Genomic DNA, 13,342 nt, shown 5'->3' with positions numbered 1-13,342 from the left:
AAAAAAAAAAAATATATATGTATGTATGTATTGGGGTAATGCGGGATAGGGGAATATTAGAGATGAGCCTCATCACAAAGAGTATATGCTAATCTTTTCCTTTTATTTGTATTATTATCTGCATTATCTTAATATGCAAACAACTCACTGCTACTATTATTATTCTCTTTCCCTTAAGGAGTTGCTTTCCTATTAGAAATTTCCAGCAAATACCCGGTGATCCTTGGGTACTGTTCATGTAACAGTGAAGCACAGGAACTCTGACTGGACAATGCTGTGGGTATAGGAGGGCTTGTAAACTAGTGGGCTTCACTGTAGGGTAACTGGGCAATCACCTGCCTGTGCAGATATGGAGACCCTCGAATGTCAGGCTCTGCTGCTCTTTTCCCTGGAGTCAGTTTCTTAGAAGAGTCCTCCAGTCTCCTAGATGGAGTATACACTTCTGACTGCCACTGCTCTGCAAACAAGTGGGAAAAGTAACATGGGACAAAAAGTAAGGGCACGTCTTCTGATCCAGTAAGTAGACTTTTGCTTAACCCTCATTTACAGTGTTTTCCTATTCTGTATTCTCTCCAAATCTAGGGTCTCACTGGTTTAGTTTCTCTAAACACTCAAACATCCAACAGGACTACTGAATTTGCCCAGGTTGGGTTCAGCACTGTCCAAGATAAATGTAATACTGCAAATGCGACTACCTGTGTTAATTTAAAATTTTCTAGTGTCCCCATAAAAAAAACTAGAGAAAAAGCTGAAATTAATAGATTTTGTTTCACCCAATGGATCCAAAATGTTATTTCAATATAATAAATATAAAAATTATTAATAAGATATTTTCTTTTCTTTCTTCATAGTTAAACTTCCAAACCTGGTATGTACATTACAATTTAAGCACATCTCAGTTGGGGCTAGCCACATGTTAAGTGCTCAGTAGCCACTGAATAACTCCAAGATTTCAGTGGCTCAACACAACAAAAGTCTACTTCTGTCCCATGTAAAATGCCCAACATAACAAGCAGGATCTGTTTCACAGTCATCCAAGGACCCAGGCTGACTATCTTGTTCTTGTATCAAATGAAACATATGGCTAGGTACTTCCAGATAAAGAAAAAGACCAGCAACTCTTCATGGACTTTTGACTATGTCAACACAGAAATAACACACACCTCCCCTCAAAGTCCACTGGCCAGAATCAGTCACATGATACCACCTAACTTCAAGGAAACAAAGGAATTAAATGTTCCCATATGCCTGGAATGAAAGGAGAACTGAATGTGGAAGAGCACTAAGAAGTCATTACCACAGGCAGGCACCTGGCTGTGAGGACAAGTGTTAGAAGATGATATAAGCCCTAGATCCTAGGGTATAACTGTTTCTTATAAAGATTTTTAAACCTGTTTTCAAAGTGCCTTTGATGAACTTCTTAGTAGACTACTACACACGGCTGAGGAAAGACCTTCGGAGCTTGGGGATATGTCAGGGAAAATCTCCAAAATTGAAAAGCAAACCAAAAAAAACACCAAAAAAGAACAGAATATCAAAGAACTGTGGAACAAGTAGAAAAGATTGTAACATATGCATAATCAGAAGGAGAAGTAATACAAAAAGGAGAAGAAAAAGAGAAAGGAACAGGAAACATACTTGAAACACTGATTGAAAATTTCTCCAAATTAATGTTAGACACCAAACCACAGATCCAGGAAGTTCAGAGAACACCAAGCAGGTTAAATGACCAAAATACTACACCTATATAGATCATTTTCAAACTACAGAAAGTAAAAGATTAAGAAAAAATCTTGAAAGCAAATAGAGGGAAAAAACACCTTACTTACAGAGGGGCAAAGATAAGAATTACAACTGACTTCTCTTCAGAAATCATGCAAGCAAGAAGAGAGTGCAATGAAATATTTAAAGTGTCAAGAGAAAAAAAAAAAACCAACCTAGAATTCTGTACCGTTACATGGACTATTCATCAAGACAGACCACATTATGGTGGTATATAAAATATACCTTATGGTGGTATATAAAATATACCTTAACAAATTTAAAACAATAGAAATCATACAATATCTCCTCTCAGACCATCACAGAATTAAACTAGAATCAAAAATAGAAAGATAGTTGAAAAATCTCAAAATACTTAAACAATGCACTTCTAAAGGAAATGGGCCAAAGAAGAATTTTCAAGAGACATTTAAGAATAATTTGAACTAAATGAAAATGAAAGCATAAATTTTCAGAATCGATGGGATGCAGTGAAAGCAGTGCTTAGAGGGAGATTTACAGCATTCAATGCATGTGTTAGAAAAGAAGAGATCTAAAATCAATAACGTAAGGTGCCATCTAAAGAAACTAGGAAAAGAAGGGCAAATTAAATCCAAGAAGAGCAGATGCAAAGTAATAAAAATCAGAGCAGAAAATAATACAACTGAAAACAGGAAATCAATAGAGAAAAAACAATGAAACCAAAGGTTCTTTGAAAAGGTTCTTTGCAAAGATTAATAAAATTGATAAAAAAGAAAAATGACACAAATTACTAATATCAGAAATGAAAGCGGAGACACCACTACAGATCCCATGGTCATTAAAAGGTTAATCAAGGGCTTCCCTGGTGGTGCAGTGGTTGAGAGTCCGCCTGCCGATGCAGGGGACATGGGTTCATGCCCTGGTCCAGGAAGATCCCACATGCCGTGGAGTACCTAGGCCCATGAGCCATGGCCGCTGAGCCTGTGCGTCCAGAGCCTGTGCTCTGCAATGGGAGAGGCCACAACAGTGAGAGGCCCACGTACCGCAAAAAAAAAAAAAAAAAAAAAAAAAAGGTTAATCAAGGAATACCATGAGCTCTATGCCAACAAATTAGATAACTTAGATGAAATGGCCCTATTACTTGAAAGATACAATTTGCTAAAACTCACACATGAATAAACAGACTATCCAAATAGGTCTACATTTTTAGAGAAATTGAATCATAATTAATAATCTTCCAAACCAGAAAGCACCAGGCCCAGATGGGTTCTCTAGTGAATTCTAGCAAACACTTAAGAAGATATTATAACAATTCTCATAATCTTATTCAGAAGATAGAAACAAAGGGAATACTTCCTAACTCATTCTACGAGGCCAGCATTACCCTAATACCAAAACCAGATAAAGACATTACAAGAAAACTAGAGACCAATCTCTCATAAACATATATACAAAAATCCTGAACAGAATATTAGCACATCAGGAATTCCCTGGTGGTCCAATGGTTAGGACTCAGTGCATTCACTGCTGGGGCACAGGTTCAATCCCTCATTGGGGAACTAAGATCCTGCAAACTGTGCAGTGTGGCCAAAAAAAGAAAAAGAATATTAGCACATCAAATCCAACAATGTATAAAAAGAATTTATACCATGACCGACTGGCATTTAATCCAGGTACACAAAGCTGGTTCAACATTCAAGAAATCAACTAATTCAATCCATCACATCAGAAGACTAAAGAAGAAAAACCACAAGATGCTTTCATTAGATGCAGAAAAAGCATTTGAGACTATTTTACACTCATTCACGATTAAAAGAAAAATCTCAGCAAACTAGGGATAGAGGGGAATTTCCTCAATTTGAAGAAGAACACCTACCAAAAACCTATAGCTAACATCACATTTAATAGTGAGACACTCAAAGCTTTCCCACTAAGATCAGGAACAAGGCAACATATCCCTTCTTACCACTCCTTTTCAAATCACACTGGAAATCCAAGCTAATGGAATAAGACAAGAGAAAGAAATAAATGGTATAAAGATTGGAAAGAAAGAACTGTCTCCGTTCACAGATGATGTGATCATCTATATAGAAAATCTACATGAATCAATGACAAAAAAACTCCTAGATTTAATAATCAATTACAGCAAAGTTGCAAGATACAAGGTTAATATACAAAAGTCAATTGTTCTCCTATATGCCAGTAATACACTTGTGGAATTTGAAATTAAAGACATATCGTTTACACCAGCACCTCCAAAATGAAATACTTAGGTATAAATCTAATAAAATACATATAAGATCTATATGAGGAAAATTACAAAACTAATGAAAAAAGTCAAAGAACTAAATAAATGGACAGTCCATGTTAATGAATAGGAAGACTCAATACTGTCAAGATATCTGTTCTTCCCTATTATCTATTAAGTCAATACAATCCCAGCCAACATCATATGTCACTAAGGAATTATAAATTAAAACAACCATCAGGTAAATGTTACCACACATTTATTAAAATGGTCAAAATCTAAAGCACTGACAACATAAAATGCTGATAAGGATACAGAGCAAAGGGACCCTCATTCATTGCTGATGGTAATGCAAAATGACATAGCCCCACTGGAAGAATCTGGCAGTTTCTTACAAAAACTAAACATACTATTAGCATACGATCCAGAAATCCTGCTACTTGGCATCCCAAATGAGTTGAAAATTTGTGTCAACACAAAAACCTGCACAAAGATGTTTAAAAGAACTTTATTCATAACTGTCAAAACTTGGAAGCAATCAGGATGTCCTTCAGTAGGTAAATGCATAAATAAGCTGTGGTATATCCAGACAGTGGACTATTATTCATTGATTAATATAATTCATCAACACATTTTAAACATTTTAACAACTGTGAAATCAGAATGTCTTAAAATTGATATAATATCATTGTTTAATAGGCATCATTTTTCTTTCTTAATGGATCTTTTCACATTTTAACAACTGTAAAATCAAGATACATCTTAAGATTAATATCACATCATTGTTTGATAGGTATCATTTATTTTCTTTCTTAATGGTACACAAAATAACAGTACATCAGTGCCTAGGAATTACACAGATATATATTTTAGGGTTGATGTAATACATTCCAGAATGTATACCTCAACTTCAGAACAAACTGGACGAGTTTGCTAGTACTAACAACCAAATATTTCTCACATATATATATAAAACTTGTCAGGTTTATACTGTTATTAACACAATGTAAGTACTAGCAAAACCTGGCTTTTTATTAACTACTGTTCTTTCTACCATAATTACTAATTTTTTGCCAATTTTCTTTCTATCTTTTTGGTAACATCTCCAGTCCTGCAAAATCCTCCTGATCTGGCTTTACAGAGTCAACTGTAAAATTAACTCAAAGAGCCGAACGAATTCTCCACTCTAGAAATATCCTTTTAAAATAAAACTCATCGGGACTTCCCTGGTGACACAATGGTTAAAATCTGCCTGCCAATGCAGGGGACACGGGTTTGAGCTCTGGTCTGGGAAGATCCCACATGCCACAGAGTAACTAAGCCCGTGAGCCACAACTACTAAGCCTGTGTTCTAGAGCCCGCAAGCCACAACTAGTGAAGCCCATGCACCTAGAGCCCGTGCTCCGCAAGAGAAACCACCACAATGAGAAGTCTGCGCACCGCAACAAAGAGTAGCCCCCGCTCACTGCAGCAAGAGAGAGCCTGCGTGCAGCAACTAAGACCCAATGCAGCCAAAAATAAATAAATAAAAAATAAAACTCATCAATTCTGTTCATTCCTATTCCACTAGTTAATAAAAGACTGCTGTTGCAAATTATAAATTTCTGTGGACAGTGCCACCAACTGACAGAAGGGTTCAAGAAAAACCTGGCCAAACTCCAGGAACTACAATGTACTTCACCCACTCATAAGGAAATACACACTTTGCTTTCTTTACCATCACAATTTGCAATTAGAAAAATGTAGTGATACAATCCTTGAAGAAACATCAACATTTTTTCAGCCCAATTCTAACAAAATAAAATGCAAATGACTAGTGAGAAATAATTGTATCTGCATTAACCCACAGAATACAGAAGACCCTTTTTTTGCTTGTATGCTTCGTTGGTGAAATACCAGTAAACTTACTTTGGCTTATGGCTGTTCAACTGAAGTGCAAATGAATTTGTGAATGGGCACATTCAAGGATCAAGTATCTAAAAGTAAACAAATCAATATTATCCACAATGAGAAACAGTTTGAAAAAATTATAATCAGTATCTCGATAGGGGTATGGATTACAAAGGTGTATGCATTTTCCAAAACTGACTGAACTGTATACATAAGATCTGCACACTTCACTTTATATATATGTTTACATATATATACATATTATACTTCAATTTTTAAAACGTAATAAATTAGAAAATGGAATGGGGAAAAGCAAAAAAAAAAAAAAAAAATCCTGTGGGGTTGGATGAGAATTGAGGGTGTTAGTATAAACTAAAATTATTTTTTTTTAAATATAGTTCCTAACTATGTTCACTGGAAGGGACTGGAAACAATGACACCAGTACTAATGAGAATACCTAATGCCCAGATCTTGGTTTCTATATATTGTTTCTCCACTAAGAGAAACCTGGCCTCCTTAAAATCATGACTGATTCTGCCCCATAGACGGGGCACAAAAGGTCCAACATGAGCCTGGAACATCACTGTGTCAGAAAATGATAGGGCCACACCCAAAGGACACCAGAGCCAGGATGAAGGGACTCCCACTGTCAGAACCTGGGACAATATGAACATCAAAAAACATAAAGGTTGTAAATGAATGGATAAAGAGGATGTGGTATACATATATACCCCCCCCCACACAAAGATGGAATACCACTCAGCCATAAAAAAGAACAAAATTTTGCCATGTTCAGCAACATGACTTGGAGGGCATTATGCTAAGTGAAATAAGTCAGACAGAGGACAAATACTGTATGATACCACTTTTTTGTGGAATCTTAAAAAAGTACAACAAACTAGTGAATATGACAAAAAAGAAGCAGACTCACAGAGAGAAGCAAACCAGTGGTTACCAGTGGTTACCAGTGAGAGGAGGGGAGGCAATATAGGAGTGGAAGAGTGGGAGGTACAAACTACTGGGTGTAAGATAAACTCAAAGATGTAATATAGGAGTGGGAGAGTGGGAGGTACAAACTACTGGGTGTAAGATAAACTCAAGGATGTATTGTACAACACAGGAAATATAGTCCATATTTTGTTATAACTGTAAATGGAAAAGTAACCTTTTAAAATTGTGTAAAAATTTTTTAAAAATTAAATACAAATAACAACAACAAAAAAATAAGGGTTGTAATGGATTATAACCCACTGGATAAAGTAGAAGTCCATCAGTCCATATTGATGATAGCTAGATAAAGAGAATAAATAAAGACTAAGATATTCAAGTATTCAAGTATCTCCCCACAGTTTGTTTATTAGTTGTAAAGGGGGAAACAGTGACTATACAATGAAGAAACTGGACAACACCCTAGCCAGGTGATCAAAACCAATATTACTAATGACAAGTAAGGTCAGACACATCATGCTTCTGAATGTGATAGCCTGAGAAAGGACACATCATCATTTATGTAGAATTCTCACCAGAGATGCATCACCTAAATCTAACAATGAGAAAATGTCAGATAACTCCAAACTGGGGAACACTGTATAAAATAACTGGCCTATATCCTTTTTTTTTTTAATTTCTAGCACTATTTTATTTATTTATTTTAAATTTATTTATTTTATTCATTCATTTTTGGCTGTGTTGGGTCTTTGTTGCTGCATGCGGGCTTTCTCTAGCTGCAGTGAGCGGGGGCTACTCTTCACTGCGGTGCGCAGGCTTCTCATTGCGGTGCTTCTCTTGTTGTGGAGCACGGGCTCTAGGAGTGCAGGCTTCAGTAGTTGTGGCATGCAGGCTCAACAGCTGTGACTCGCGGGCTCTAGAGCGCAGGCTCACTAGTTGTGGCGCACAGGCCTAGCTGCTCCACAGCATGTGGGATCCTCCCAGACCAGGGATCGAACCCGTGTCCCCTGCATTGACAGACTGGTTCTCAATCACTGTGCCACGGGGAAGCCCATGGCCTATATTCTTAAAATATGTTGCTGTCATGAAAGACAAAGGACAGCTAAGGAACTGTTCTAGATTAAAGAGACATGACAACTAATAACAGTATGTGATCCCAGACTAAATCCTCTGCTGGGGGGAGGTGGAGTCTAAAAAAGACTTGAGATAGCTGAGATAACAGACAAAAGTGTGTAATAGGTTAAAGTACTGGATCAATGTAAAATTTCCTGAATTTGATAACCTAAGTGGGATTACATATGAGAAAACCCTTGTTTTTAGAAAACAGAAACTGAAAGAGTAAGGGTAAAATACATACAACTTAATTCTCTCAGAGAGTTCATCAAAAATAAATTGTGGGGCTTCCCTGGTGGCGCAGTTGTTGAGAGTCCGCCTGCCGATGCGGGGGACACGGGTTTGTGCCCCGGTCCGGGAGGATACCACATGCCGCGAAGCGGCTGGGCCCGTGAGCCATGGCCGCTGAGCCTGCGCGTCCGGAGCCTGTGCTCCGCAACGGGAGAGGCCACAACAGTGAGAGGCCCGCGTACAGCAAGGAAAAAAAAAAAAAAATAAATTGTGGGTGGCCAGAGGGGAAGATGGTGGAAGAGTAAGACATGGAGATCACCTTCCTCCTCATAGATACACCAGAAATACATCTACACGTGGAACAACTCCTACAGAACACCTACTGAACGCTGGCAGAAGACCTCAGACCTCCCAAAAGGCAAGAAAGTCCCCACGTACCTGGGTAGGGCAAAAGAAAAAAGAATAAACAGAGACAAAAGGATAGGGACGGGACCTGCACCAGTGGGAGCGAGCTGTGGAGGAGGAAAGGTTTCCACACACTAGGAAGCCCCTTCGAGGGCGGAGACTGCGGGTGGCGGAGGGGGAAACCTTCGGGGCCGCGGAGGAAAGCACAACAACAGGGCTGCAGAGGGCAAAGCAGAGAGATCCCACAGAGGATCGATGCCGACCGGCACTCACCAGCCAGAGAGGCTTGTCTGCTCACCCGCCGGGGTGGGCGGGACTGGGAGCTGAGGCTCCGGCTTTGGTCAGAGCGCAGGGAGAGGGCTGGGGTTGGCAGCATGAACACAGCCTGCAGGGGGTTACTGCACCAGGGCTAGCCGGGAGGGAGTCCGTGGAAAAGTCTGGATCTGCCGAAGAGGTAAGAGACTTTTTCTTCCCTCTTTGTTTCCTGGTGCGTGAGGAGAGGGGATTAAGAGCACTGCTTAAAGGAGCTCCAGAGACGGGCGCTAGCCGCGGCTATAAGCGCAGACCCCAGAGACGGGTATGAGACATTAAGGCTGCTGCTGCCGCCACCAAGAAGCCTGTGTGCGAACACAGGTCACTATCCACACCTCCATTCCGGGGAGCCTGTGCAGCCCGCCACTGCCAGGGTCCCGTGATCCAAGGACAACTTACCCGGGAGAAAGCATGGCGCGCCTCAGGCTGGTGAAACGTCCCGCCGGCCTCTGCCGCCACAGGCTGGCCCCGCACTCTGTACCCCTCCCTCCCCCAGGCCTGGGTGAGCCAGAACCCCCGAAACAGCGGCTCCTTTAACCCCATCCTGTCTGAGGGAAGAACAGACGCCCTCTGGTCCAAAGATGAGCCCCAGGAGCTGTGAGAACAAAGAAGAGAAAGGGAAATCTCTCCCAGCAGCCTCAGGAGCAGCAGATTAAATCTCCACAATCAACTTGATGTACCCTGCATCTGCGGAATACCTGAACAGACAACGACTCATCCCAAATTAAGGAGGTGGACTTTGAGAGCAAGATTTATTATTTTTTCCCCTTTTCCTCGTTTTGTGAGTGTGGATGTGTATGCCTCTGTGTGAGATTTTGTCTGTATACCTTTGCCTTCACCATTTGTCCTAGGGTTCTATCTGTCCGTTTTTTTTAAAAATTATTTTCTTAATAATTATTTTTTATTTTAATAACTTTATTTTATCTTACCTTCGTTTTTCTTTCTTTCCTTCCTTTCTCCCTCTCTCCCTCCATCTCTCTCTCTCTCTCTCTTCTTTTTCTCCCTTTTATTCTGAGCCGTGTAGATGAAAAGCTCTTGGTGCTACAGCCAGGAGTCAGTGCTGTGCCTCTGAGATGGGAGAGCCAACTTCAGGACACTGGTCCACAAGAGACCTCCCAGCTCCACATAATATCAAACGGTGAAAATCTCCCAGAGATCTCCATCTCAACACCAGCACCCAGCTTCACTCAACGACCAGCAAGCTACAGTACTGGACACCCTATGCCAAACAAATAGCAAGACAGGAACACAACCCCACCCATTAGCAGAGAGGCTGCCTAAAATCATAAGTCCACAGACACCCCAAAACACACCACCAGACGTATACCTGCCCACCAGAAAGACAAGATCCAGCCTCATCCACCAGAACACAGGCACTAGTCCCCTCTACCAGGAAGCCCACACAACCCACCGAACCAACTTTAGCCACTGGGGAAAGACACCAAAAGCAACGGAAACTACGAACCTGCAGCCTGCAAAAAGGAGACCCCAAACACAGTAAGATAAGCAAAATGAGAAGACAGAAAAACACACAGCAGATGAAGGAGCAAGATAAAAACCAACCAGACCTAACAAATGAAGAGGAAATAGGCAGTCTACCTGAAAAAGAATTCAGAATAATGATAGTAAAGATGATCCAAAATCTTGGAAATAGAATAGAAACATTTAACATGGACCTAGAAGAACTAAAGATGAAACAAGCAATGATGAACAACACAATAGATGAATTTAAAAATACTCAAGATGGGGCTTCCCTGGTGGCGCATTGGCTGAGAGTCCGCCTGCCGATGCAGGGGACATGGGTTCGTGCCCCGGTCCAGGAAGATCCCACATGCTGAGGAGCAGCTAAGCCCGTGAGCCATGGCCGCTGAGCCTGAGTGTCCAGAGCCTGTGCTCCGCAACGGGAGACGCCACAACAGTGAGAGGCCCGTGTACCGCAAAACAACAAAACCAAACAAACAAAAAAACAAAACAAAACCAAACAATACTCTAGATGGGATCAACAGCAGAATAACTGAGGCAGAAGAACAGATAAGTGACCTGGAAGATAAAATAGTGGAAATAACTACTGCAGAGCAGAATAAAGAAAAAAGAATGAAAAGAACTGAGGACAGTCTCAGAGACCTCTGGGACAACATTAAACACACCACCAACATTCGAATTATAGGGGTTCCAGAAGCAGAAGAGAAAAAGAAAGGGACTGAGAAAATATTTGAAGACATTATACTTGAAAACTTCCCTAATATGGGAAAGGAAATAGTGAAGTCCAGGAAGCACAGAGAGTCCCATACAGGATAAATCCAAGGAGAAACATGCCAAGACACATAGTAATCAAACTGTCAAAAATTAAATACAAAGAAAACATATTAAAAGCAGCAAGGGAAAAACAACAAATAACACACAGGGGAATCCCCATAAGGTTCACAGCTGATCTTTCAGCAGAAACTCTGCAAGCCAGAAGGGACTGGCAGGACATATTTAAAGTGATGAAGGAGAAAAACCTACAACCAAGATTACTCTACCCAGCAAGGATCTCATTCAGATTTGATGGAGAAATTAAAACCTTTACAGACAAGCAAAAGCTGAGAGAGTTCAGCACCACCAAACCACCTTTACAACAAATGCTAAAGGATCTTCTCTAGGCAAGAAATACCAGAGAAGGAAAAGACCTACAATAACAAACCGAAAACAATTAAGAAAATGGGAATAGGAACATACATATCGATAATTACCTTAAATGTAAATGGATTAAATGCTCCCACAAAAGGACACAGACTGGCTGAATGGATACAAAAACAAGACCCATATATATGCTGTCTAAAAGAGATCCACTTCAGACCTAGAGACACATACAGACTGAAAGTAAAGGGATGGAAAAAGATATTCCATGCAAATGGTAACCAAAAGAAAGCTGGAGTACCAATTCTCATATCAGACGAAATAAGACTTTAAAATAAAGACTATTACAAGAGACAAAGAAGGACACTACATAATGATCAAGGGATCGATCCAAGAAGAAGATATAACAATTGTAAATATTTATGTACCCAACATAGGAGCATCTCAATACATAAGGCAAATACTAACAGCCATAAAACAGGAAATCGACAGTAACACATTCATAGTAGGGGACTTTAACACCCCACTTTCACCAATGGACAGATCATCCAAAATGAAAATAAATAAGGAAACACAAGCATTTAAATGATACATTAAACAAGATGGACTTAATTGATATTTATAGGACATTCCATCCAAAAACAACAGAACACACATTTTTCTCAAGTGCTCATGGAACATTCTCCAGGATAGATCATATCTTGGGTCACAAATCAAGCCTTGGTAAATTTTAAAAAATTGAAATTGTATCAAGTATCTTTTCTGAACCCAACGCTATGAGACTAGATATCAATTACAGGAAAAGATCTGTAAAACATACAAACACATGGAGACTAAACAATACACTACTTAATAATGAAGTGATCACTGAAGAAATCAAAGAGAAAATCAAAAATTACCTAGAAACAAATGACAATGGAGACATGACGAACCAAAACCTATGGGATGCAGCAAAAGCAGCTCTAAGAGGGAAGATTATAGCAATACAATCCTACCTTAAGAAACAGGAAACATCTCGAATAAACAACCTAACCTTGTACCTAAAGCAAATACAAAAAAACCCCAAAGTTAGCAGAAGGAAAGAAATCATAAAGATCAGATCAGAAATAAATGAAAAAGAAATGAAGGAAACGATAGCAAAGATCAATAAAACTAAAAGCTGGTTCTTTGAGAAGATAAACAAAATTGATAAACCATTAGCCAGACTCATCAAGAAATAAAGGGAGAAGACTCAAATCAATAGAATTAGAAATGAAAAAGGAGAAGTAACAACTGACACTGCAGAAATACAAAAGATCATGAGAGAGTACTACAAGCAACTCTATGCCAATAAAATGGACAACTGGAAGAAATGGACAAATTCTTAGAAATGCACAACCTGCCAAGACTGAATCAGGAAGAAATACAAAATATGAACAGACTAATCACAAGCACTGAAATTGAAACTGTGATTAAAAATCTTCCAACAAACAAAAGCCCAGGACCAGATGGCTTCCCAGGCGAGTTCTATCAAACATTTAGAGAAGAGCTAACACTTATCCTTCTCAAAGTCTTCCAAAATATAGCAGAGGGAGGAACACTCCCAAACTCATTCTACGAGGCCACCATCACCCTGATACCAAAACCAGACAAGGATGTCACAAAGAAAGAAAACTACAGGCCAATATCACTGACGAACATAGATACAAAAATCCTCAACAAAATACTAGCGAACAGAATCCAACAGCACATTAAAAGGATCATACACCATGATCAAGTGGGGTTTATTCCAGGAATGCGAGGATTCTTCAATATATGCAAATCAATCAACGTAATACACCACATTAACAAAA

The 13,342-nt window shown here is 39.5% G+C and overlaps 1 protein-coding gene across 2 annotated transcripts in view; it reads right to left on the bottom strand.

Annotated features, from left to right (window-relative positions):
• The window catches only part of BMPR1A (bone morphogenetic protein receptor type 1A), a 142,779-nt gene that overhangs the window by 80,527 nt on the left and 48,910 nt on the right, over positions 1–13,342 (bottom strand). Inside the window, exon 2 of one of the 2 annotated variants that reach the window (XM_032608511.1) lies at positions 5,900–5,967. The exons of the other annotated variant lie outside the window; for it this stretch is intronic. The gene's annotated coding sequence lies outside the window, so the exon portion shown is untranslated. The remainder of the gene's footprint in view (positions 1–5,899; positions 5,968–13,342) is intronic. 2 annotated transcript variants of the gene reach the window in all.

Source organism: Phocoena sinus, chromosome 16 (genome assembly GCF_008692025.1).
Source record: "Phocoena sinus isolate mPhoSin1 chromosome 16, mPhoSin1.pri, whole genome shotgun sequence".
NCBI lineage: Eukaryota > Metazoa > Chordata > Mammalia > Artiodactyla > Phocoenidae > Phocoena > Phocoena sinus.
The sequence above is the reverse complement of the archived record's forward strand: the minus strand, read 5'-3'. Positions and strand labels throughout refer to the sequence as shown.